The sequence below is a fragment of the Saccostrea cucullata genome, unplaced genomic scaffold, assembly GCF_032062105.1.
Source record: "Saccostrea cucullata isolate Sc308-1 unplaced genomic scaffold, CSIRO_AGI_Scuc_v1 ctg2657, whole genome shotgun sequence".
Classification (NCBI taxonomy): Eukaryota; Metazoa; Mollusca; class Bivalvia; order Ostreida; family Ostreidae; genus Saccostrea; species Saccostrea cuccullata.
In genome coordinates, this window is record NW_026939431.1 from 30,434 (window position 1) to 58,385 (window position 27,952).

At 33.1% G+C, this 27,952-nt stretch overlaps 1 pseudogene; it reads left to right on the forward strand.

The window, feature by feature from the left end:
* The first annotated feature begins 1,829 nt into the window (after positions 1-1,829).
* On the forward strand, positions 1,830-26,016 carry LOC134253032 (succinyl-CoA:3-ketoacid coenzyme A transferase 1, mitochondrial-like; annotated as a pseudogene).
* Positions 26,017-27,952: the final 1,936 nt, after the last annotated feature.

Genomic DNA, 27,952 nt, shown 5'->3' on the forward strand with positions numbered 1-27,952 from the left:
GGACGAAAAGCTTTTTACCAATGGTACGACCAACAGAGGGGAAAAGTGTTTGATTTCCAGAAAGAGTTTGTAGGGTATTGTATCTCGGACGTCGATATTTTACGCCAATGCTGTGCACAGTTTAGAAGCACCCTCAAGAAGTTGGTCAATGTGGACCCTTTCCAGGAATCCATCACGTTTGCCAGTGCTGCTAACTTAGCCTACCGTCGAAATTTCATGCCTAAAGACACCATTGCCATCATTCCGAACCTCGTGTATGAACCGGCACGACAATATTCGGCCAAAGCCTGTCGGTGGCTCACCTGGATGAGTCATCAGAATGGATGTCACATACGACATGCCAGAAACGGAGGCGAAGTCCCGATCGGAAATTATACCGTCGACGGATACCAGGAAGCGACTCGTACGGTCTACGAATTTTACGGGTGTTATTGGCACGGATGCCCCACTTGCTATCCCAGTTTACAGACTGAAACTCATCCTCACCGGACCCAATTTACTTACCAACAATTACACGAGAAAACTTTCAGAAGGACTGCGGATTTAGAGGACATGGGGTACAACGTGTGTAGTATCTGGGAGCACGATTTCGATCAACAAGTGCAACAAGATGAGAGTTTACAGCAATTTGTACGAGATGTGGACATTCCGGATCCTTTAAAACCGCGAGAAGCCCTGTACGGAGGCCGGACCAATGCCACTAAATTATATTGTGAAGAAGGGGACATGAGATACGTGGACGTGTGTTCCTTATACCCTTACGTGTTGAAACACAGACCTTTTCCCCTAGGGCATCCTGAGATCATCACAGACAACTTCCAGGACGTGAGAAATTATTTCGGTCTCATTCACTGTCGGGTCTTACCACCCCGAGGCCTCTTTCACCCCGTATTACCTTATCGGACGGGAGGTAAGTTATTATTTCCCTTATGTCGCACGTGTGCCCAACAACAAGACTCTACGTCTCAATACCCATGTCAACACACCGATCGGGAACGTAGTCTCACGGGTACTTGGGTGACGACCGAATTACATAAAGCCCTAGACATGGGGTATACCTTAGAGCAAATTTACGAAGTGTGGCATTTCAAAGAAAGCAGTCAAGACTTATTTAAAGACTACATCAATACCTTCCTCAAGATCAAACAGGAAACGTCCGGATTTCCCCCGACTGTAAGACCTCAGAACAAGAACAAGATTACATTCGACAGGTGTTATACAAAGAAGGATTCATGATGGATAGGATCAGTATCGAGAAGAATCCAGTGAGAAGAACCATTGCTAAACTCTTTATAAATTGTCTGTGGGGAAAATTTGCTCAACGATTGTTATTACCCAAAGTCAGATACTTGGACGAAGTAGAGGAATTACATCAACTCTTACAAAATTCGACTCTCAACATCAAGGGTGTGCGACTCTTAGTCAATAAAGAAGATTCCATTGAAGACAAGATTCTAGTGAATTTTCAAGACAAACAGGAATTCGTCGAAGAATGTCCCTTTGGAAACGTGGTCCTGGCTTGTTTTACCACCGCCTATGCCCGCTTACATCTCTACGAGACTTTACAACCTTTAGAAGAACGGGGCCTTTATTTCGATACGGACAGTATCATTTACCAACATCAGGAAGGAGCTTTTAATCCTACCTTGGGTCATAGTTTAGGAGAATGGACCGACGAATTAGACGGGGATCACATCACCAAATTCATGTCGGCAGGTCCTAAAAATTATGCTTAACGGACGGACAAAGGAACCGAGGTTCATAAATGCAAAGGAATCACTTTCAACCATCGAACCTCTCAGTTGGTGTGCCCAGAGACTTTAGAAAAAATGCTTAAGGGAGAAATAGAGGAAGTGACAGTCCCTTATCCCGACAAAACCCAGAGGACTCGTGATCATGAAGTCGTGAACAAACCATTAGAGAAAAAGTATAGAATTGTATATGATAAGAGACAATTGTTACCCTCTTATAACACTTTACCTTATGGTTATTGATATGTTGATATGTTGACATTGAATTAAAAAAAATGAATTGATGTTTTATGTGTTGTTGTTTTTCTTCTTCTCTATAAAAAGGGGGTCAATACAAATCAAAAGTTCAGTCATGACTGAGAAATTGCTAGATCAACCCATGCGTTATCCCCAGTATGCTCGGCTCTCAAAGAGAGAAGCTACTTTTGAGCACGGATGGCCAGAACCTCTCTCAGGAAAAATACCAGACCTAGCTCGAGCCGGGTTTTACTACAGGGGAGTGAAAGATAAGGCTACCTGTTTTCATTGTGGAATGATTTTTAGTAATTGGGATCCCGAGGACGATCCTTGTGTAGAACATGCTTATTGGAACCCCAACTGTCCTTACATCAATCTGTATAAGGGACGAGGATGGGTGATGAATGTGTTTATTGCGGGTTTAGATCAGCAGGGATATAAACCTTTACCTGAGATTAAACCTCTACAGAACCCACAACCAGACGTCCAGGCTCGAGGAAAATGTCACATTTGTTTAGACGAGGAATTACAAATCGTTTTTCTACCTTGCGGACACGTATGTTGCTGTGCCTTGTGTGCTCCTTCCTTTCAGTTTTGCCCCATCTGTCGAGGCGAAATTCAACAGTCCAAACGCCTATTTCTGTGTTAAGTATAAATAGGACCCTGAACTCAAATTTGGTGTTTTCTATTGTTAAGCAAGCTCCTCAGTCCTAGATTTTTTTTTGTCACACTCAGTGATAAAAGAATGAGATTTTTGAATTATTCCTAATTCAAAATTCTCTATTGGTTTTTTTCCTCTGCAAGTTAAAAAATAACTACACCTGAGAGTCTATATAAAAAGGAGACCTACAAAATCCTAGAGATCATTTCTGATCTGAGTGAGGGACAGAGCACACATCATGGAAGTTTTAAGCTCAGAGTATCTTTGGAAAATAGTAGAACCAGAAGGGACTACTTTAAAGGGAGAATAGATGAAAAACAAAGAGACATGTATTCAAGATTTCTTTGATAAGAATCCAGGACAAACAGGTCTAAATGAAATCTACCTGTATAAGAGAATAAAGTTACCTGATCCCATAGGGGACAGCATCCTGCTCTTAGCAGGACCCAGACATCCCAAGTATCGATGTAATAGATTTACATTCACTTTATATGCAAAAAATATATGAAATGTAAATATATGCTAATGACATCTAAACCTTCTGTTTTTTCTTTTCTTTTTTACTTGCCCACTTGAAGTTTTAATTTAGGACTGGGGAGAGGGCAACCAGAATAACCCTACAGGGTTGGAGAACCTTGCAGATATTTCCTCTAGGTAATTTCGATATTGCATGATATTTACTTTTTTTTATTTTGATTATTAAAAACTATTTTGTTAACTGAGAACTATTTGAAAACTTGATTTACGTACTTTCTATGTTTTATTCAATGGTTTTAACAATTTGAATTTAGTCTTTGGAGCATAACCAGCTGTTTCGTTTTATTTCCTTATAAGGGAAATAAAACACTTATTTATAGTTTATGAATACAGTTTTAACATGACATAATATGTATTCAAAATAATGCGTGATTTACCAGCTGTTTTCTGTGAATTCTTTATTGGGGATGTAACTTATTTTATACCTATGAACATGATAAATATACAACACAATCAATTTATTTATATCTAAATGGCATTTTGATTTTATTTAATATTTTCTACTGATGATGTAACTTTTCTGAAAAAATAGTTTTTATTCAAAATAAAAGTTATATTTCCGTAAAAAGTTCTTGTGGTTTTTATTTTAAAGGTTTAATTTTAAAATGAGTCTGTTCGAAAGTTAGTAATACTGGTTAGTCTTTCAACAAAGCTGTCCTGTCTTAGGAGAGTTCCTAATCTTAGTCCTAACTTTAGGACAACTACGAGCTTGTCCTAGGACATATCTTAGGTGATTCTAAGAGGCGCTGATGGCAGGAGATTTTAAGAGGTGCTGGTGGCAGGAAAACAACTAAGAATTATTTGTTTATGTAATTAAAAACAATACTTCTTGTAAATTATAAATTTCTTTTATTACTAGTAACCAAATCTGTTTATAAACATTGTACTGTGTAAATATAGGCATGCCGAGTATAAATGGAAATGGAGAAAGTAATTAATACAAATGCATTAATTAATTGTTTCATTAAAACATTTATGCATTAAAGTTAAAAGTTACAACGTTCGAAAAAAAATTAATTAAAACCCTTTGGAAATAGACAAAATAATTTTTTTATTAGGGAAAAAGTTGGGGTGGATAGAATGATGCAGCAACATGCTACCTTTAATATTACCCCACCCAAATTTGCTGACCAAGTAGAATGTTGGTATTATTTTGATTTTTTTATGCTACAATGGGAAAAGTAGTAAAAAAATATATATTTGGACGGGAGCTTTATTTTATGTCTAAAGATATACGTACAAGTTCATCATTTAATACCTGTATACTGCGTCAAACTGTTGCATGTATTGGTAGTGGCCCGTGTTCAAGGTAAAGAAGAAACATAATTTGAAATATTTAAAGAAAGTTTATAAGCGTGACTTCCTCTTCCCCTCCCATTCCCAGAGAGATATAAAGAGAAGGGATTTTTTGATCGACGATCAAATGGGGCCAAACAACGAGAGGATATGAGGTTTTGACTTTTTAGCTCACCTGAGCCGAAGACGCAAGTGAGCTTTCTGATCACATTTTGTCCGTTGTCCGTCTGTCTGTCGTTTTGTCTGTCCGTCTGTAAACTTTTCACATTTCTGACTTCTTCTCAAAAACCATTGGACAAATTTTAACCAAACTTGAAACAAGCATTCTTGAGTGAAGGGGAATTTAAATTATTAAAATTAAGGCCCGGGTCCTCTTCCAAGGGGAGATAATACAAAAATAGGGCGAGTTCATTAAAAAATCTTCTTTTCAAGAACCACTGGTCCAGAAAAGCTTAAACTTATGTGAAAGCAATGTGAGGTAGTATAGATTCTAAATTGTTCAAATCATGACCCCCATGGGTTGGGTGGGGCCACAATGAGGAATCAATGTTTTACATAGAAATATAAAGGAAAAATCTTCTTCTCCAAAACCACAGGGCTAGAAAAGCTGAAACTTAACTAAATGTGGAAGCATCCTGGGGTAGTGTCAATTTTGAATTATTCAAATCATGATCTCCGGGGGTAGAGCGGGGCCATAATAGTTAACTTTAGTTTTACATAGAAATCTATAAGAAAAATCTTTAAGAATCTACTTGTCAAGAGCCACTGGGCCAGAAAAGCTGTAACTTATGTGGAAGCGTCCTAGGGTGGTGTAGGTTCTAAATTGTTCAAATCATGACATCCCACCAGGGTAGGGCGGGGCCACAATAGGGAATCCAAGTTTTACATAGAAATATATAGAACAAATCTTTAAAAATCTTCTCTAGACCAACTGGGTCAGAAAAGCTGAAACTTATGTGGGAGCATCTTAGGGAAGTGTATATTTTAAATTGTTCAAATCATGACCCCCGGGGGTTTGGGCTGAGCCACTTTAGGGAATTTAAGTTTACATAGAAACATCTATGAAAAATCTTCTTCTCAAGAACCAATTAACAAGTAAAAGCTGAAACTAATGTGGAACCATTCTGGGGTAGTGTAGATTTTGAATTGTTTAAATCATGACCCCCAGGGGTTGGGCGGGGCCACAATAGAGATAAAATTTTACAAAAATATATATATATAGGAAAAATCTTTTAAAATATACTTCTCAAGAACCACTGGGCCAGAAAAGCTGTAACTTATGTGAAAGCATCCTAGGGTACTGCAGATTTTGAATTGTTCAAATCATGACATCTCCCCAGGGTAGGGCGGGGCCACAATAGGGAATTAAAGTTTTATATAGAAATATACATTAAAAAATCTTCTTCTCAAGAACCACTGGTCCAGAAAAGCTTAAACGTATGTGAAAGCAATGTGGGGTAGTGAAGATTCTATATTGTTCAAATCATGACCCCGGGGGTTGAGCGGGGCCACTTTAGAGAATTAAAGTTTTCATAGAAATATATAGGAAAAATCTTCAACTCTAGACCGACTGGGTCAGAAAAGCTAAAACTTATGTGGAACCATCCTGGGCTAGCGTAGAGTTTGAATTGTTCAAATCATGACCCCAAGGGGTTGGGCTGGGCCACAATAGGGAACTAAAATTTTACATAGAATAATATAGGAAAACTCTTTAAAAATCTACTACTCAAGAACCACTGGTCCAGAAAACTGAAACTTCTGTAATTAAAAGCATCCTGATGTAATGTAGATTGTAAATTTTAAAATCAAGGCACCTGGGAGTTGGGTGAGGCAACAATAGGGAATCAAATATTTCCATAGAAATATATAGGACAAATATTTTAAAATCTTTTCTTTCGACCCACTGAGCCAGAAAAGCCGGAACTTATGTGGAAGTAGCCTGGAGTAGTGTAGATTCTATATTGTTCAAATCATGGCCCCTTGAGGTTGGGCGGGGCCACAATAGGGAATCAAAGTTTTACATAGAAATCAATAGGAAAAGATCATTAAAACGCAGCACAGCTAAGGTTACAAAAAGGAGGCGGAGCCTAATTTGTACGGGAAAACTTGACTATGACATCATTCACAATATACGTCATACAGCATTTCTCTAAAATACCACAAAATGAGTTTATCTGCTAATTTAACCAGTAAGAAATCATCTTTCTACATAAAAACTTACTACAGCGTGTTGTTTTGTCGTTAGTTAGTTAAATCCCACATAACAAGTTATAAAAAAGTCACTAATCGCAATACACTTGTCAATATGACGTCATTTCTTACAACGTGACGTAGTTTGTATGCAGTGAGAGACAGAACAAGTAATATTTTTCTCAACAAAATATGTATTCTCTAATGAAATAAAATATTATTTACAGATATTCTATGGATCAATAACTTGAATTTCATGTCTTCTTCACTATTTTATTAATATATTTTCTGTACATTACGTATTTAATTGACACTGCCGAATATTTGTATGCAAGTACATCGGAGGGTAATATGGGGGGTCTTAATAAATCGTTCTAGTGTAAGGGCATACACTCTATGGATCAAAGAAAGCTTTTACATTTCAACTATAGAACTATTTAGGTATCTGAAAAGTGCTGCGATCCTGATGAAATCTTAAAAACAATTTAATTATATCAATATTTCATGCCGCTGACCTGCAAAAAATATTGCATTCGATCATACAATTATAATTTTAACAATGAAATTGCAGAATTTAGACAGGATCGCAGCACTTTTTAGAAACTACAATGTGTGTTGAAAATATTTCTATACTAAACTTGGAAATTTAACTTCGGTATGCCCTTGCACTAGTGATATTTATATGTAACATCAATACTTCAAGTCAATGTGCTAAAATCGCGTAACTGCCGCATCACGTGACTAGTCTAAATATAAAATATAATCTTCCTCGATATGTAGTTATTAATCATAAGTACAATTATCCGATATATATAATGTAATAAAAATAATCGCCATCCCGATTACAAATACATTTTAAATACAAAATTAAGTCGATATTTCCATTGCGCACCTTAACTGTACTGCGAATTTTCCTTCTCAAGAACTTCTGGGCAAGAATGGCTGAAATTTATGTGGAAGCATCCTGGGATAGTGTAGATTTTGAATTGTGTGGGGTACGATGAGTCACAATAGGCCACAAGGGAAAAATCTGGTTAAGAATAGCATGGTCTGCTTCTCAGATGAGCGATGTGGCCAAAGAGCCTCTTGTTTCTTTTCTAAATTACAGATCCGGCAGCACTTTAAATAACTATAGAAAGAGAATGTTTCGCTTTTCTTTTTATATTTCGATGAAATTGCACAATTATAGATAAAATTGAAGAAAAAAAATTAATATAACATATATACCAATGGTAAATCAATTCATTTTTCGAAAAGCAAAGAGGGAGCAAACCCACTCAAAAAATACTGACTCTGAAATGTTCTAACAAGTAAGGAAATAAAAATCTGTAAGTGTCTCCAAACCAGTAAATATATTTCGGGGGGGGGGGGTCGCCTTTATAATCAATCAAAACATTTACGTGCGTTAAGGTCATTGGCAACGCAGGGTTTCCGGGAAAAAAGGTTTATACATAGGTTTTTTTCACTTATGAAAACAGTCATTGAGAGTGATCTCCCGTAAGGAATTCTCTAGGCGGTGAAAAGAAATAAACATTCAACACGGTAAGCAAACCGACTTCATCCTGTTAGATTTCATCAAAGCTTTTGAAAAGGTCTCACACAACAAACTACTTTTTAAACTACATGAGTATGGCTTTCGAGGCCGAAATCTAGCATGGATCAAGGGGTTCCTCAGCAACCGTTCCCAGAGGGTAGTTGTAGACGGCGAGTTCTCCACATCCATCCCCGTCACATCTGGGGTCAGTCAGGGCTCTGTCCTTGGTCCCATCCTTTTCCTCCCTTATATGAACTCGCAGGTCAGACTCTTTGCAGATATGACACTATCATCTTTATTACTATGGATGGACAGGGATGTCAGTCAAAGCTCTAACCACTTTCTATGTATCGACGTAGGAATGGAAATTATCATTATTAATTGACAATACGTCGTCGATATATCTAGATGTCAAGTTGAATGCCACAGCAAGTGTTTTCTTCTTTTCACACATAAGATTTTGCATAAATTTTGCTTCATAAGAATGTAAAAATAAGTCTGCTAATAAAGGAGCGCAATTTGTACCCATTGGAATTCATATAGATTGTTGGAATACCTGGTCTCCAAAAACCACATAGATATTGTCTATCAGAAACTCAAGCATCTTCTTGATGTCAACTTCAGAGTACTTGTGTGTGCAATCAGAATCTGTTTTAACAAAATTATTTTGCAAATGACCAATGACGCGGTAAGAAAATTTACGAGTTCCATTTTTATTGAAGAAGCAGCTGTCAATGATATCAAAGAGCCTGGATTTTAATTCGTCGTGGGGAATTGTTGTGTATAAAGTTGAAAAGTGTTAAGTTTTTAAGCTGTTGATTTTTGTAAAGTCTTGTAATTTCAAATTGTCCAAAAGTTCTTTAGAATTTTTAAGTATCCATATCTGATTCGCACCACTTCTTGAATATATAGTTGCACAGTATTTTTGAAGTTTTTCCTTCACCACTGTCAGTATCTTAGTGAGGAGTAACGAAAGAGGCTTGGTTGAACATTTACTGGAACCTGCAATGTATCTTTGTTTGTATGGATTCTTATGAAGTTTCGGAATCCAATATATATGGGGTAGTCCAAATTCATTTTGGCTCTGTGGAATATTAAAAGTATTCAAAACTGATAATCTTCACTAATAATTAAATACTGTTCCCTTTTCACCTCTTTGAAATTTACTTTTCTCTACTTTTTTTTTTTTTTACATCTTTTAATTAGCTGCGCACCCTACTCAGAGTACTCAAAATTTGAGATCGAGTAGTATCGAGAGATAGATAGATAGATAGACTGAGAGGTAAACAAAAGCACGCGGGCTTTTTTATATCTGATTTATTCATTATTGAACTCTACAGTAATAAAAGAAAAGCAGTGATGAGGATGTTTACATTGTGCTGAGGGGGCAGACAGTGACATTTAGAATAGGTACATGTATGCTGGGAAGTGCAAAGATGCGACATAATTATGTTGAAAGTGGTGATAGCAAGGTAGACCGGGTGAGAACGATTCTATATGTTTTGTGAAGGGAGCACTATTAAAAGATATTAAACTTTTATGTAAATAAGTTGAATCTGATTGGTCAAGAAACATTTGTTAAAACACTATTACCCGCCGAATAATGTAGCCATGCCCTCCAGCGTAGCAACGGTCAACAGTGCTTGACGAAGGGTGATATTCCAAAAAATAGCAACTGCGCAGAATTTATGCGCGCACGGTTCACTGTTATATGTATTTGTATAATACATTCAGTATAATATAATAAACATTGCATGTAGTTGAGTGAAACATTGAAAATATTCACTCCTCGAAAACCATTATAAAAAAATGTTTTCAACGGTTTTCTCGGGGTGAAAATTTTCAATGTTACACTAAACAAAATGCAATTTTTATATATTAATAATAAATCGTTTCCAAAATGTTTTATGACAGTTCGTTTCCAATAAAGTAAATAATAGAATAGAAACAAACAACCATCTTTATCATTATGAATAATAATCAGATGTTAAGGGAAGTAACTCAAAAGAAGGTTGGTATTTGCTGGTATTTGTCAACATTTTACATAGGAAATGCATTCAGAATTGTAAAAACATTGATATGGCAAAATCTATAAAGGAAGGCTGGCTTGATGGGTTAAAAGGACCTGAATTAGATGTTTGATACCATTAAACCTATTCAAACGCTCTTAAAGCCAAAAACGTTGCCAATGTCCTTAATTAAGCTTTCTTTGCCACATTACTAGGGATCCGTGTTTTCTGTGTGTGAATTTGTGCGGTCAGTGGGATGGGGGTTAACTATTATGTATTATAAGTCAGTTAAAATTTCCGCAATTCATTAGAAAAATAAACACATACAATCCCTACTTATTTCTTAAAAAATTGAAAAAATTGTATTGTATTGAAGCAATAAAGATTACTTAATGACCTCAATATAAGATTTCAATTCTGTATGTAAAAATGTATAACCAGATGAACACTGTAGTCCACGAGACTTATTTCTGATTTCTTTTTGCTATATTTATTAACAGATTGGTTTTGCTATACTTTAGATTACACAGTTTTCACACCTTAATTTTGGCAATTATTAAGAGGAAAAAAAGAATTATTGATGCATATAATTTTTCAAAATATATAGAAAATTAGCTTTTGCGAGTAGTGTTACAACGCAAAATGTAATAAACTGGGATTATTACATTTTGTGTTATTACATTTTACTTCAAACTATAGATCAGTTTTTTGCTGAGTTGTATAAGCAAAATTTTTGAAAAAATCATTTTAAACATGTTTACAATTTCTTGTATTCACATAATATATTTTATAAATATCAGGCAGGTTTTTACCAGGTCATTCCACAGTAAATCAACTTTTAGAAACATACCATTCTATAGAAAAAAGTATTGATGGAGGTAAATTCTGTTGTATGGTGTTTTGTGATTTATTGAAAGCATTTGATAGAGTCTGGCATAAAGGATTTATTTACAAGCTAAAAATGCATGGAATCAATGGTGATTTGCTAGATTGGTTTGATAGTTACTTTAGCAAAAGAACACAACAAGTAATTTTTCCTCTGTAGGATATGTAAAAGCTGGAGTTCCCCAGGGCTCAGTACTTGGTCCCTTGTTATTTGTATTGTATGTAAATGATTTGTGGCCGAAAATATTATATCTGTTTGTAGATTATTTTCTGATGATAATTCTTTACAACAATGTTCAGATAATGTTAATCATATTGTAAAGAATCTTAATCATGATCTTGAAATACTAAATGAATGGTCTAAAAACTGGCTATTGAAATTTAACCCACAGAAAACAAAAACAGCATTTTTTTAATTTAAAAAATGTACAGCATTTTCCTAAATTATTTGACAATTGCCAATTAGAATATGTTACAGAACACAAACATCTTGGGATACGTTTGTCGTCCAACTTAGGATGGTCTTATCATATTGATAGCATAAAGAAAGCATACAAAAACTGGGGCTTCTTAAAATAACTACAACTGACTGTGTCAATAAGAGATATTCTATCCCAGATGTATATATCTTTTATTAGACCACATCTTGAATATGCTGTTGAAGTTTGGTCTGGATGCACAAAAACAGATATTGAGAATCTTTAAAAAGTTCAATTATTTGCTACAAGAATAGTTACTGGGCTTACAATTATTGCTTCAAGAAATTCATTATATTTGGAAACAGATTAGGAACCATTGGAATATAGAAGAGATAGGGCAAAGCTAATAACAATGTGTAAAATACACAATAATTTAGTACCTAATTATTTGCAAAACTTAGTACCTGAAACAAGAGGCAATATTTCAGGAAACACTACCCACAATTCTTTAAATTATTCTTTTCCAAAATACAGATTAGAACTATATTATCGATCATTTATTCCCATTTATTCCCGATAGAAAGTGGAATTCCCTCAGTCTTAAAACAAGGGAGGCAACTTCTATGAATTTCAAAATACGAGGGGCATTTCAAAGGTTCTGAGAACTGTTTAATAAAAAAATAACCTTTTTTACGGAAATTATTGAGTTTGATATCATTGGAAAGATCAGAAAAATAAACACATACTGTGACATCACTTTATAATTGTAATGACGTAATAACGCCGAAAATGACGTCAGAATATAGATTGTTTAGCATACTGGCTATAAAAATGACGTAATAAAAGACACACTTTGACCATATAAAATTTTAAAGACAACTTTTGCTCATTACCCGGGCGCAAGAAAACGGATGCAAATGCCAGTTGGTGGAATGATTACATAGACTAGAATCTATCATAAGGTGTTCTATTTTCAGAGATCACCTTGTTCTGAAATGATTCAAGCGAGTGTCAAACATCACATGATTATCGAATCTTGCTCAAATTATATGTTATTTAATTAAGCAATGAATCATCATTTTTTGAGTGATATAGGTTCATAACTGCAACGGTGTGTGCAAACAAATTGAAAAACGCGCGTTAACACGTTATGAAAATTTGTTTGCACACACCGTTGCAGTTATGAAACTACATCACTCAAAAAAATGATGATTCATTGCTTAAATTTACATTTTTAAACTTTCTACCTTAACTGCAAATGTGATTTCTATTTAAAAACCTATGTATTATCCTTCGTGTAAGCTATATTGAATAGATTTGCCAACGTAACAGCTTCTGGTCAATTTGAACGTGATTTTTTGATTTTGGCTTGTGACGTTGCACTTCCTCGGTGTTTAACGATTATGACGTCAAACTAAAACGCATGTTTTAACCTCTTGGTACCCTGTCTGTTTTATGGTGTTTTGAATGCAATAGATTTCAATTCATTTTATATGCAAAAAATATATGTAATGTAAATATTATACTGTAAACAAAAGACACAATCATAGATTAGGCTGAAAAACAGTATGATATATTGATATTCCACAGGCGCTCGCGATGTTCTGATTAAAGCTTAATTAACATTTTTATAGTGACATCTTTTGAGAACGAAAATGAATCCAATCTCCCCCCCCCCCCCCCCTCCCCCCCCCCCCCTTAAAAATCAAATCATTATTATTTTCTTTTAAGTTTGAAGCTAAAGATTTTTGGTAGTCTTTGAACAATAAAAAAATTGTCCAGACTCAAACTTTTTTTTTAAATTCCAGGACAAATTTTTTGGGGTCGTATCCCGATAACACATATGTTAAAGTTTTCAAGGGAAAAAAATCATTGAAAAACCCATTGAAAAGCTGTATATTTATTGCGCACAAAAAAGTGCGCTCGTTTCTTGATTAATTCTTCAAAATTCTTACCTCAATTGCTAAAAAAAGCTATATTAAAAAAAATCCTTACTCTTCTTTCAAGTACTCTAGTAGTTGACATCTGAACGAAGCATGTTGGACCAGAAACAGCGCACTTTTTGTGCGCAATGAATAAACAGTTTTTTCAATGGGTGCCACCCTACCAACCTCTACTGATAAAACGCAGCTTAATAATACAAATAGCATTAAGCGTTGCAATTGCAACACTTAATGCCATAATTTATTGCATTAATAGCTGACAATCTCAACCGCTAATGCTTAATCGCCGCTTAATGATAGAATTATATCATTAAGCGTCACAAATGCAGTGCAAGACTGACGCTTAATGAAACAAGCAAACATCGACATAGTTGACGACTAATGATACACACTAGTGTATCATTAAGCGTTGCAATTGCAACCTTAAACAGGATATAAAATTTAGAATCGGCTTATATTATCTAATAGAAACACACATCCACTTTTTCTGAATAATGCGATATCACTTGTCAAAACATTTACAACGAAGCGCATTGAAGTGGTAAAATTTTCTGTTTGGATGGAACGTTTTGAGCTATCTTTAGACACGCCCATTTCTTTAGAAAGTAAAACTCGGTCAAATGATTCAATAGAATGCCTGTAGAGCAGGTATTTTCATACATATAACATCCAATGAAATTGACGGTTTACATAAACACCGAGTAAGCACGTGTTCGACTGATACATGTGCTATGCTAACTCCAATTAACATGATAAAATCATAATTATGGACAAATTCGTTGCAATGCGTAATTTACTTAAGCGGGAACTCTATACGTAGCTTCTTCTCATTTAAAACTCTTAATTTCAGTGTAACTCATGTTGCTTGTCGCGGGAAGTGTAGTGTCCTAAAACATTACGGCGAATATTCCTTTCTCGTTTCTAAAGAAATGGGCGTGTTGTTATGTTATAATTGACGTTCAAAACATGACACAGAACGTTTCGTCCAAATGGAAAATTTTACCACTTCAATGCGCTTCATTCAATATATGCCCTTGTGCTATATAAATGGTAATTATTGAAATTTTACTGTGTTTTCTAGCTAATCAAGGGAACTACTTTAAGCCCCGATGTTTAAGAAACAGACAGTAAGATATCTGGGAGAAAGAGATGAATACAAAGAGATAAATAAAGTGATATTCGAATCCTTTTAAAAGAACCATATTTTTAAAATGAAAATACAGAAGCGAACAAGCCAATTCCTCAAAATTTAATATAATGATTTGAATATCAACCTAAAGTATACATATATAATATTTTTGAATATTTTCACCGAAACTTTGTATTTAAGATTTGATACAGCTTAACACATGTCACTGTTAACCTTTCAGATAATATATCGAGAAATAAATTCATAATTTCACTTTTGTACTTTTAATCTGGTTTGTTTCTCTAAATTTTGAAAAAGAGAGACATCAATATTGACAATTTATGTTTGAGGATATATAACACAAAGAATACAATGTATATGTAATACATTGAATAATTTATATAGTTTTTAGAAAAAGGTTCATTTATCCTTTATTTGTGATCAGTATTACTTGAATTCAGTACTGTTGCAAGATTATTTTAGAATCAATTTTTTCGGTACAAGCGACAACCTATAAATTAATATTCATTTCTTGTACATTATTATTTGAAAGGAAGTGTCCGGTTCTTAAAGAAAACTCGGAACCTTTTTTGAATCTTAACCTTGAAATATAATGAACTATAAAGAATCATAATCAAGACATAATTACATCAAAGTTTCAAAGTTTTTACTATAGTTAATCAAAAATCCAAAGTTTTCACTGCTGTAAATCAAAGTTCCAAATTTTCACTATTTATAGTAAATCAAAGTTCCAAAATTTCCACTAAAGTACAGAGTAATTTATCGTCTCAATCCACGGTCCGTAGTTAATTCTAATATAGCTCTCTCTCCTACCCCTGGCTGCTTGATCAGCAAAAAGTGTCGTAATCTCGAATTTTTACGCGTTTCTATTCTGACATCATATTCAGTCAATAACAAGTTTTGTTTCCATTGAAATCTTGAAAAATTGAATAACTGTTTGCTAATTGAAAGTTATATCAGCGATATTTAGTATACTGCAATTTGGCATTGAAAGGTCCCTTGAAAGGACATTTCCGACTATGCTTTACTTGCATTGGTCAATAGTTTAATGAGCTATGAAATATTATCGTCTCATGCAACCATGGCCAGAATGAGAGAAGATCATACATTTTGGCCGTGGTTTGCGACGATGATTGTAAATCAAAGTTCTAAAGTTTTTACTTTAGTAAATCACAGTTCCAAAGTTTTCACAATTGCAAATCAAGTTCGAAAGTTTTCACTACAGCAGATCAAAGTTCCAAGGTTTTTACTTTGCTACTATAGGTAACTAAAGTCAACTAAAGTTAACTTTAGTTTTCTATAGTATTCGTTGATCGGGATATGTCAGCTATTTGACATCAGCCGTGAAAAAGCTGTCCAAATTTCAGTTTAACGTCCAATGTAACATCACCAACTTTCTATCAACATTTTTTTTTAAAAATGTCGATCAAACTACACTGTAGTTTAATGGAAGTTTTCAATTTTAAGAAAAGTAAGGAGACGAAGTATGTTTGTATGTGTCGGGATGGGTTTTGGAGTATTTCACATTAAATATTTTATATAGTGATGGTAAAATTGAATATTTCTTTACATCTGCTACCCGGGGTCTTAAAGAAAGTATTTCCAATCGAGGTATTGCTTTTTATATCGATAAAAAATAAAAATCAAATAAATGTCATTGCAATAGGAACTCAAACGCGTGCTTATTTTTGCCAACTAGACAGTACAAAGAACATGTTCAAACACGTCTGTGTTTCTTTCGCTCCTAGCATTTGTGCTACTTTCTATCTATTGAATCAGATGAGCTAGCAACCAAGTGGTATCGATTAAACATCTAACTATGTAGCGTCATGAATATATATACCTTATATACCTTATATGCCTTATATACCCAACTTCTAAGCATATCAAAGAACTATTCTATTATGAATTCGAAATAATTAGAAATGATTTTTTTTTATATTATTCAAAAAAATGTTAATTCTATATCTAACTAGAAAGATTTCAGTCTGTCTCTACTGCAAATGTCAATAAATAATGATCCATTTAGGTATACTATTTATACTCGGCTGTTAGTCGGTTCTGCTTATAAGTCGTATTTTTTCATGTACATTAGTTAATTAGTCATTGACCCGCTTATATATTGGTCGGTGGTATTTAGCTAGTATCTGTAGAATAACAATCTGCTGTTTTAATGAGCGTTTCAAAGCATATTTTGGGGACATTTTAAAAAGTGCAAGATCATTTACTAAATGCTAGTAATTAATTGTAAATGTTGTCATCTTAGATATTAATTTCCTGCATTAGATTAAGTTCCAACCTTTATAATCGAGTTGTTAAAATATTAATAAATTTCTTTCTTTCAGAATTTTTTTTTTTTATTTTTAGGACTCGCCTATATGTCGGACCTTGACTTTTGTTCAAAATTCAACTCCCAAAAAGCCTACTTATAGTTACGACATCATCTTAGTGCATGTTTTTAACATTTAAAAAGTGTTCAAGAAACATAAAATAAATAGTTTACATTAAATTAATCATATTTTATAAAGATGTCATGTTCTGAATCTAGAATTTACTGCCTGGGAGTATATACAACATCACAACAAGGCAACAGATGTCGTTTTCTAAATTTTATATTTACATTTACTCCCAAACGGTAAAGGAGTTTTCCACTTAAGTATAGTAGCGTGGTCCCTTTTTTGCCTTTATTTTATAGAATATGCATGAGGATACGGTTTTATTTTTAGTTTCATTGTGTATAACAAAGTCTTTCTAATTAACATTTTGTACAATCATTATTAATAACTTAGAATATCAAGAAATACAATCCGATTTCCAACACCTACTGAACACAAAAATTCCGGAACATTTTTTTTCGAACATAGTACAAATGGGCGGAGACATTTAAATTATATAAAGGAAGACGCCCGTGAATTGTAGCGTGAGATAAGAAATAATAAAGAATATACGATGGGTAATAATAATCATCAATACTTTTGAATTTTATTTTGCATCATTCGTATTCTTCTTAACTTGGGGTCGGTGGGAGTCTTTTTTAGTTCTTGAGGTATTTTTGTCGGGGTTTTGAAAATCCCCACATCACAATAATTTTCTTAAAATCTATCATTGTTAGATAAAATGTCAAGATATTTGACTCACTACAATAATTTTCTTTTGAATGATTGTTTGAAAAGCACAAGCGATTGCATTATAATTAACGGTTAATACACACAGACATATACTCGCATTCTTTTGTAAAGGGGGGAGGCTGAGAAAAAGAAAACAATAAACATGAATTTGATAAAACAAAAGAAAAAGATCGAGGAAATCCTTCTCCAAACTTGAAAACGATAAATGTAGAGTTAGGAGGAATTACTCATTTTTTTATTTGAAAAAAGAACCATTAACATTAATGTGTGTTAATTCATATTGTAACAGCGTCAAGGAGTATGAAAGTTTTAGGTGTGTGTGTTTGTGTGTATGACGAACTCAAGATTTATTCCTGAAAAGAATAGGTCACCCCTCCCCCAGATACTACCTGCCTGACATGTATATATATATATTTCTTACATTTGCTGTAAATTCTGAAATGAATATTCCGATTTATTTATCGAATATAAATACATTTGAAGTTTTTCCGACTTTATGTAAAATATTATATGCATGAAGCTAGCATCCAAAAACGTGACAAGAGTATAAAGTTGCTTTGAATATTGAAGTGGTCAGTATGCGAGTGCATTTGTTTAAACTGATTAAATGTGAAGAAATTATTACGTCTTTGGTATTTTCTGCTTATAACTTTTTGTTTCTTTTTCGTAAGAAATTGATTAACTGTGCATTTATATACATCTACGCGTGTGCTTTTCGCAATTAACAGGAATATTATGATTACGTGCATGAGAATTAAAAAATGTTCCAGAAAATCCTCAAAGTTTAACATAAGTGATATTCTTCGAAGTCTACAGAGAGCCTTTTTTATTTATAAAAAGGAAAGCTGGTGTCTGCACTTTTCAAATACGAACTACATGTGTCGCTTCCTATAGAAAACACGCTTTCCAAAGGTATTCACCTGTGGCGGAATGGAATATCTATTCTTAGCCGGTCAACAAGAGGTTAATCCTATGTAAATGTACTCACCGAACAGATTCAAAATCATGATAATTTTAAGTAGAAGACATAGAGCGCAACGTTGTTCAACAAAGATATTTTCACACAATCTGTATAAATATAACATACACATTATATTTTGATGTCGACTTTGAACAAATCTGCGCTCGATGTTTACGAAAGCTCTGAAGTGGGTACCTGTCACAAATTCCTTTTGATATTCATGAAAATCAAAGGACCCCACCTTCAAAACACAGATTCGCGTGTTCTTTTTTGCAATTATTTGAAATTTTTAAATGTTGGAGCATATACTACAGACATAAGAGAACAATGTAATTTACTTCTTAAACTTTTTAATGAAAGTTTAAAATTACGAGTAACCGTCCATGTTGTGGTTCATTACCTTGAATGGGAGAGAACAATGACGTCATAATATGACGTCATAATGTGCACTTGCATTAATAAATTGTGGGTACTAAGTATGTATAAGAAAATTTATTTGAACTTTCTCTTTGCACAAAATATACAATTTTTGACTTTTTATTAGCTCACTTGCATAGAAATATCCATATTTAGCCTTAACTCACTTGCGAAGTGCAAACTTGAACCTTAGAATTATTCAAAAATTTCGCAATTGAAATCAAAAATAAAAAGATTTTCCTACATTTGTTTTCTATACGAAAAAAGCCTTCATTTAATGTCTTCTTTGATTTTATAAAATAGGAAGGGAAATAATTTAACGCCTTTTGAAAACAAACATTCTCTTTTCGAATGTAGCATGCTTAGATCTGCATGATAAACTAGTATATCTTTTTTTGGTCGGATGGCAATAAAATTGAAAAAAGCAAGTTAATTAGTATGTAGAGATGACTGTAAAGAGTTCGGAGGTGGATAAAATAGTAGTTAAATTGTGCCTAGAATAAGGCAGTGTATGTATGTGTAATACTGATAAGTTAAGAAATTCTCCCCAACCGTGCACAGAAAATCTTGCGACGTAAGTTGCGCATTATTTTCAAAAAAGGATCTATGGCGTCATGGTTAAAGATTACAATATAAAAGCATAACGCTACAGTTCTGCAGATACCAAAAATACTTTGATTTAATTACATGCGCTAAGATGATGGCATAACTTATTATACTCGCCTATAAGTAGGCTTTTTGGAAGTTGAATTTTGATAAAAGTCTCGGTCCGACTTATAGACGAGTCCTTAGAAAATTAAAAAAAAAAAGTCTTAAAGAGAAAAATTGAAAACACACATAAATATCTGAAATCGACAAATTCTAGTAAAATACCACCGACCTATAAGCGGTTCAATGACTAATTAAATAATTTTACATGAAAAAAGTACAACGACTTATAAGCAGAACTGACTATCAGGGAGTATAAATGGTATACCAAAATCGATAATTAATTACTGATAATTGGAGACAGACTGGAATCTTTCTAGTTAGGAATAGAATTAACCACTTTTACATAATATAAGATATTATTATTTCTAATTAATCCGAATTCATTATTGTACAATTCTTTGATGTGCTTGGACTTTCGGTATTAAAGGCTTGCCATTCTTGGCGCTACATAGTTAGATGTTAAATCGATTCCACTAGGTCACTAACTCATCTTATTCAATAGATAGAAAGAAGTACAAAATGCAAAATGGAACGAAAGAAACACAGAAGTGATTTATCAATATCAAGAAAACAATACCTCGCTTGGAAATACTTACTTTAAGAACCTGGGTAGCAGATGTAAATTTGGATGATAAAAAAAACCCTAGTTTGCACATAAGGCAAGTTTGTGGCAAAATTTTCGAAGCAAAGGGGGAAGGCTCCAAATAGGGAAAATAAAAAATCCCTAATCTTTCCCAAAACCCTAAAGAAATACTATATTATTCAACTTAAGTAACACTAAATAAAATATTTAATGTATATTACCCCCACTCTACATCCCATCCGGACACATACAAACATACTTTCTCTGCTAACGTCTCCTAATATTGCAATTGCAAAGCTTAATGATATTTGTATCATTAAGCGGCGTTTTATCATTAGAGGTTGCTACATGGAACTGTAACTCTCCGATCTATCAATATATTTTTTCGGAGAGCTACACATCTGCAGCTATTCACTCAACACCCCCGGCTTTGTCTTAGGGTACATCGATACTCTGATAAGATTCCAAGAATTTGTCCGATGCTTTTATTATTTGCAATGCCAATATGATTGAAAAAATAAAATCATTTTTCTCTCTTTCTATGAAAACTATCATATGAAAATGCAAATTTTGTCTTTAGCTAGCCCCAAACTTTTTTTTTAATTAGAGTAATGGAAACAAGATGCAAACTATATGTTTTAATATCAGATCAGTCCAAAAATACCAATATTCTTTTCTTCCTTTCTTTCTTTTACTTATACTTCTTTCATAAAAGTAGTATGACACAAATCCTCTGAATTCTTTCTTTAAATAGCTGACCTGTTATATCGTAATATACGAGGTTTGTCCCGAAAAGTCGTAGACAATGTTTATAATTTTTTGAACATGCAACCATTACTTACCAAAATTTTGCATAGACATAATACAGTCATTGTTCTTTAAACTTGTGAATTTTTAAATACATATCTTTCATATTAATAATATAAGGACGATTTAAATGAAGGCCGATAAGGCCTGTCGGCGTACGGACGAAATTTAGAATAATTTACACATATACATATTACATTTGTTTTCATTTTTTTAGTACTACGTAATACATTGAACTCAAATTAGAATCACTGAAACCAGAATCAAAATCTGAATAATATATCAAAATTTCATATAAATATCATTAGAAACAGACAATTGGCATCATGATTTTCATAGTATCGTTGAAATTGTGTATGATGAAAATGACGTCGTCAAACGCGTACGGAGATGTAATAAATTGTGTTGGATATGGTTAATATATATCAGAGACGGGAAAAAAGAATACAGAAGTGACATTTCACACCAAATTTCAATAAAAACGTTATTTTTAAATTGCACGATATTCAATGAGATTTTTTCTTCTGTACCGAAAAAAGTTAATTACGACATGTAAGAAGTAGAGTACGGTTTGATAAACGCAGAAAATTGGGAACAATCTGGACCGCGAACGACGTCAAACAATTTGTATTCTCTGCTGCCTACAATGTAAGACGATCTTTCGACAAAATTTCGACTAAAATGTGAATCTGCTTTTAAAAAAACAAGTATAAAAAACAGACAGTAATGAATTTAAATATGTCCCTTAATCAAGAGTGGTCTATCACTTTAAAAAAATTATTGAATGTTAATACCCGCGAGTGAAGCAGACAAAGAGATCATGACATTATAAGAGACGTAATTTACGCTTGCTTTCGTGCGCCGGTGTACACTTATATTCTTTCTTTATTTTTCCATAATTTTCTTATAAGATGTGATATCATCATGAAACTTGAAGTGCATGCTTATAAAATGTTACTCTTTGCTATGATAAGGAAAGAAATTTAATAAAGAAAAGAGAAACAAAACTGTTTTCCCTGTCTACGACTTTTTGGAACAAACCACGTACTACAGTTTTCTACAAAAGTTAGCGCAGAAGTTGAGGAGATGGAAGTCGGAGAAATTCCACTGGAGGACGTCCACGTTCCACATGTATACGTGCAGAGAGTCATCAAAGGACCCAGCTATGAAAAGAGGATAGAGGTAAAAATAAAGTAAAAAAAAAGTATAGAGATATTAATAAAAAGTGAAAAGTGGATAGAGATGTAAATAAACAATTAAAAAGTGGATAGAGGTAAAAATATAATACAGTAAATCTAAAGTAGAAGTTCTCTGTCTTTTAACTGAATTATCTTCCTTACAGAGACTGACAACACGGACAGAAGGTAAAGAAGAACCAGAAACACATGACAAGGCAGCGGAAATGAGAAACAGAATCATAAAGCGGGCAGGTCTGGAGTTCCATGATTGCATTTATGGTAGACATACGTTGTTTGTATTTCTTGTCAAATACTTTCAACCAATTTAAATGCTGTTTATATTTCTGCATGGTGAAATAATTGTTTTCAGCCAATTTGAAAGTTATTGATATTCCTGGTAAAATAAGTTCAACCAACCTAAATGTTTATATTTCTGATCAATGATTTCAGCCAATTTGGGTATTTGAATGCAAATGTTGGCCAGTAATTATATCCCGCCAGGAATGACCGTCCATCTACTTAGTGAAAATGGAATAATGGGATTGGTTTGTCTCCTAATTAACTTGATTATAAAAGAATAAATTGTTTTATATCTAGTAATTTAGGCTGAGATAATGAGATACGAAATTAATATCCAATTCTCTTACTATAACATTATTTTGATAAGAAAAAATATTTATTGTACATGTAACATTACAGGGTCCATACCCATTATCCAGTGATGTGACCCAGATCTGATCAACGCGGGCAAACAGACCGCCACCAACATCCCAGGGAGCTCTTTCTTCTCCAGTGACGATTCCTTCGCTATGATTCGAGAGTTCGTTTATTACTCAAATCAAATTGATATAGCGAATCGTAAGCTTCTTAAACCCTCACATATAACTGAAGAGAAGGCAGCTAAAACAATCCATTTTCCCTTAAACTTCAATATGCCAACAAAAAAATTGACACAGTTTATATAAATAATACTCTTATTCCACAAAGGGTCCAGTCTTATATTAATATAATTAATTAATATCCATCATATGTCAAGTTCAATACTACACATTGTATTTCCTACTAAAATATATCAATCTGCTCCTATTTTGTATTGTTTTATGGACTTTGATATTGAATACTGTTTGTTATTTCCGTATCCTTTATTCCAGACTTTTTAATTAAATGGAAACTTTAAGGGGCACAAATATTAAATATTTGAAACATAATTCATTTTTACAGAGTCTCAGAGGACATATCAAGTAGGCCATTCTCTGGGCATCACAATAATCTCCTTTAATTGTGCAAGTGATATTGTTTTATTTTTACAGGGGACACATAAACTTGACCATACTAGGGACATTACACATTTCTCCATTAATTGTGTGACTGATATTGTTTTTACAGGGGGCATATAAACTTGACCATATTAGGGGCATTGCAAGTACTGTATCTCGTTATGGAGATTTGGCCAACTGGATGGTTCCGGTAAGCTAGAATGTGTTCAATATGAGATTAAGTTTTGCTTTGATAATCATTTTTGTCAAGACTTCATGTTCTCAGTATGAAAAAAAAAAACAGTTTTTTGATTTCATATTTCTCATATCATATTTCAATTCTGATGGGTTATCTTTGGTAACAGAATTAGCCAATGAACTGTTTGCCTTGTTGTACTAATCTGTTATATATTTTTAGGGTGGTTAGTCAAGGGAATGGGTTGAGCCATGGATCTGGTGTCCAGTCACAAAACTAAGGTTATTGTAACCATGGAGCACCAAGACAAGGTTATACAATATTCTGACTTAGGTTTACTCATTTAAAACCTTATAAATAAGTTTGTAGCTTGATTTATGGTTCAGTATAAGTTTAATGAGTGTTGATATATTTCAGAAAGGAAACAGTAAGATAGTGAACAGCTGTGATCTGCCCCTGACGGGTAAAAACTGTGTGGATATGATCATCACAGACAAGGTAGGACTAACTCTGATGGAGTCAATCTTAATCAGTAAACGGGGCTAATGTGGTAAAAAGTGAGAGATCTTCATCATTCAAGTTGTGTGTTTGATTATAATCCTTTTTATTTCAGTGTGTGTTTGATTATAATCCTTTATATTTCAGTGTGTGCTAGATTATAATCCTTTATATTTCAGTGTGTGTTTGATTATAATCCTTTATATTTCAGTGTGTGTTTGATTATAATCCTTTATATTTCAGTGTATGCTAGATTATAATCCTTTATATTTCAGTGTGTGCTAGATTATAATCTTTAATATTTCAGTGTATGCTAGATTATAATTCTTTATATTTCAGTGTGTGTTTGATTATAATCCTTTATATTTCAGTGTGTGTTTGTCGTGGACTCAGAGAAGAGACTTATTTTAACGGAGATCGCAGAAAATGAAGATGTCGCCAGCATTGTTGGTTCCACCAACTGTGAATTTGTTGTACGTGCAAATTAACTACTCTTGATAATAACTGGGTTTACAGTTGTGTGAATTTCTTTTTTAAAAAAATCAAATTAATGAAAACTTCAACAACAAACTATTCCATGTGTGTAGGTTATTGAATTTAAAAAAAATTATGTGTATACAATTTGTAAAATTTAACATATTTGAAATAATCATGTGCTATCCATTTGATAATTCTCCATAGGACTGCACCAGAGACTGAAATAGATCACTTTGATTACGAGATCTATGTCTTATGCAGTACCATACAATTCTTTTTAACATTAATCTTATTTCAGGTGGCTCCAGATGTTAAAGTAATGGGACAGATTCAGACATAGATAATGGGGAGACAACTCACTGCTGGTCTTGTCAATGTGTGTGTCTGATATGTGATATGTAGACTTATAAATAGTGTTTCATGATGAGAGCTATAGACCCAAACACTGGTGTAGAGGTCAAAACACTCCATTAAATCGGTGATCTGAGCCTCATGTTATAATTGTGAGACAAATATGTTTATGTTTCCTCATGTATTGTATAGGGATAAATTAACCTTGCTCATCTACTTGGCAACAATGATACTTCACAGAAGAGGACAATATTTTATTTTATATGCATGATTTAGCTTACAGTCTCCTAAAGTCCTGCATAATAAATAAATAATTTTCTGAGTTTTCTGTGCTCTTCACAATCAAATATCTACTTGAACGGCTTCAAAACATTGTTTCATTAGTCATTTCTATGCTTAATTAAGGATGTACAATGTGTATGACTTACAAAAATAATATGTCCCAATAAAATAAAATTAAAGGTCATTTTGAACACTTTTTTACGTTTTTTTTCCCCATAAATTACATAGCTATAAAAATTATTTCAGAATTAGATTGTAGTTGATTTTTTATTTCATGATATATTCCATTTTTTTTCTGATAGAGTCTTGACAATTTTCCTTTTTTCCTCCAAAAATAAATTGTCCTTGGTCTTTATACTAGTATTAAACATTTTGATACATGAGATACGGGAAATTAAATTTTCTTTATATATTTTGGTTTGAGATGTGTAAAAATAACATGTACATTTTAATATTTATATCTGAGGGCATTTTTCACTCATGTAATGTTTTTATTGATGATGTATGTATAAATTCTGAGATATTTGAGTTGTTTCAGAATAAAAGTGATATTTCTGTTTTTGTTTGTAATACAAAGGTTTATAAATATAACTAGCGGTAAACGACGTACAGAGTGGGAATCAACTGTAAAGTAGAGGAAGCAAAGAAACATCAGTGTGCCGCAAGGAAGAAAAAAATCATCTGTTTCTCGATCTTAATTACTGTCATTGTAATTGTTGTTATAATCATTGTTGTGACGATGACAAATTGTGATTCAGAGTGATAAAATACAGAGTATAGAATAGCTGGAATTTACAGTGACCACTGAACTACACATACATGTATATTTATCATAAAGAATCATTTAACATCCATTATACATATACTTGCATTTAAAATATTGGATTTTCAGATGATAAAATGCTAGGAAAATTTTTATGAAATAAATTTTATTTCAAAAAACTTCATTACAAATAAATACACTGAGGTCAAAAGACCTTTGTAAAGAATGTTTACAGTGAGATGACAAGATAAGAATGTCAGGATTTTACCCATTTACATAGAGTACATAAAAACAAATAACTGTATAGTTGTTTATAATGTCCTTGTAGTAGCCACTACTAGAATACTGCACATTATAATTGTCAATATAGAATACTACACAGTTATACAATGATACAGTACTAAATTTTAAAACAGTTATACAATAATGTAGTATGTGTACTAAACAATCATAAAATTATAACTAATACTACACAGTTATACAATTATACAAAACTACACAGTTGTACAATTACTGTATATACAGTACCACACAGTTATAAAAAGAATTATACAGTATACTAACAATTTATACAATTGAAAGTGCACATAGATACACAAATTATACAGTACTACTACTACTACTAATAATAATAATAATACTTTATTTAAAGAGGGTGACTCAATTAGTGCAGGCACTATTCTTCCTTGAGGCCCTCTATAAAACATAAATAATACACAATGATAGATATTACATTCAACAATATTATACATGTATATGACACAACATACAATAATACATGAATCATTTCATTAATAATACAGTCTACAGATATACAATTATATAAGAATTTAAGTAGAACGTTGATCTATTATAAATTTTCTTGACTTGATTTTAAAACTTTGAAGTGATGGAGACATTCTTACATTTAAAGGTAAATTGTTCCACAATACTGCACCCGAATATTGAAAAGAATTTTGAAATATTTTGGTTTTGTGCTTTGGAACACACAAGTCAAAATTAGATTCAGATCTTAGATTATATGAATTGGATGACTGGTACTTGAACATTTCAAATAGGTAATATGGACTTGCACCGTAAAGCGTTTTATACAATAATACTAACTTATTTACAGTCAGTTCCTCATGTACCGAGAGCCAATCAAGTTTTTCAAATAAGGGTTTTGATGGAGTGTCATAAGCAGCATCTAAGATACAGCGCGCTGCGAGTTTCTGTAACTTATGAATCCTTTCAAGGCTAGAGGCTGATGCATTACCCCAAATTGTAAAACAGTATTCAATTGATGGTAGTATATAAGCATTATAGAATAACTTTCTTGTATTTAATGGAAGATATTTCTTAATTTTTCGTAATACAAATATCTTTGCAGATACGGATTTACAAACAGCATCGACATGTGTATTAAAATTAAGTGAATTATCTATATGAATTCCAAGTAATTTTTCATGTGTGACACTCTCAAGAAAATGATCTGAAATTTGTAAATTTAGATTTTGGTTCGTCAGTTTTGATCGTCTCTGATGTGTGCCTATCAACATGCATTTTGTTTTACTTGTATTCAGAATCATCTGATTCTGAGAACACCATCTTTCTATATTTCTTGTGTCCGAAGATAACATATTTTGAATGGAAGAAACATTTCTGTCAGAAAAGTGAAGAGTGGCGTCATCCGCAAATAAGTCAATGCTTGATTTCTCTATGAATAATGGGAGGTCATTGATGTAAAATAAGA